At 31.2% G+C, this 1,194-nt stretch overlaps 1 protein-coding gene across 2 annotated transcripts in view; it reads right to left on the reverse strand.

Annotated features, from left to right (window-relative positions):
• The window catches only part of LOC107674665 (acid-sensing ion channel 2), a 413,064-nt gene that overhangs the window by 354,556 nt on the left and 57,314 nt on the right, over positions 1–1,194 (reverse strand). The window lies entirely within an intron of this gene.

Below are 1,194 nucleotides of genomic sequence, written 5' to 3' on the forward strand. Positions count from 1 at the left end.
TATTACCACAAAAAATTAATTATAATTATAGGGCACTATGAAATCCGTTTTATTTCCAAATTCAGTTTTTTTTCCCATTCTATACTCTGTATTATGTTTTTATGTATGTTTTAATGGTTAAATTAAATTTTATTAATCAAAAAGCCTGTCTAATTAATTGAGTTTTACAATTTTATCTTTACCAAATTCTGTTTTCCATTATTTTCTGGATTCCATTTTAATGGTTCCATTCAATTTTAATAATCAAAAGCATCTCCAATTAATTGATTTTATTTAAAAAAAAAAAAGTTTTTTCTTTTTCTTTTTTTTCAGAAATACTGCACATTTACATTTTTCTCCTAAATAAATTCCGGTAAATAACATTTCTGGTAAATACTCCTTTAAAAAGTGTTTTTTGATTATAATTTTATTATTAGTAGACTAGAACACGTGTATATGTTGTCATTCTTACACTATAATACTGAACTTTGATTTCAGTGATTTGGACTATGAGATGGACACTTGCTTCTTACACTCTATGTTGCACTTTACTTTTGCTTTAAAAAAAGGATTTCATAGAAATTTGGATTTTATTTGGTTTAATAAAATATAGTTTAATAAAATATTCTTAAGTAAAATTGTTGATTTTTTTGTGGGAAATTAATCATTTAAATGTAATCGATTAATCGATAAATTAGTCGATAGATTAATCAAAATAAAAATAGTCATTAGTGGCAGCCCTAAATTAGTTTGACATGTTCTGTTAACACAGTAGGAAAAGTTTCACAGAGAAAAATAAATAAATACGACATCTTTCATTTAAAATTATAGGCTAAGCAAAATATAAACAAAAACGTCCTTCAAGGACAGCACATCCATACCTTGCTCCATCCTTATTCTGCTCTGTCACTCATCGACAACCTGCCTGTTCTCTCTGAGGGCCGTATATTTACCACTGGTACAGCCTGCTCTGAGCATTATGCACATGCTGCACATAGACCCCCGTAAATAAAACGCGTGACGTTTAAAGCATGCGTGCAGCGCGTGCATAACAGTCCTGAGCGCAAGCTGTACCGGTGGTCAATAAGAATAAAGCGCAGATATGCTGTTCTAAATGGACGTCGGGAACGGGAAATTGTTAAATCGCCCGCTCCCGTTCAAATTACACCAGAGTTACCGACTGCTACCGCGTTTTATTCGGGAATTTAATCCTGC

Source organism: Sinocyclocheilus anshuiensis, unplaced genomic scaffold (assembly GCF_001515605.1).
Source record: "Sinocyclocheilus anshuiensis isolate Anshui unplaced genomic scaffold, SAMN03320099.WGS_v1.1 scaffold152, whole genome shotgun sequence".
Lineage (NCBI taxonomy): Eukaryota > Metazoa > Chordata > Actinopteri > Cypriniformes > Cyprinidae > Sinocyclocheilus > Sinocyclocheilus anshuiensis.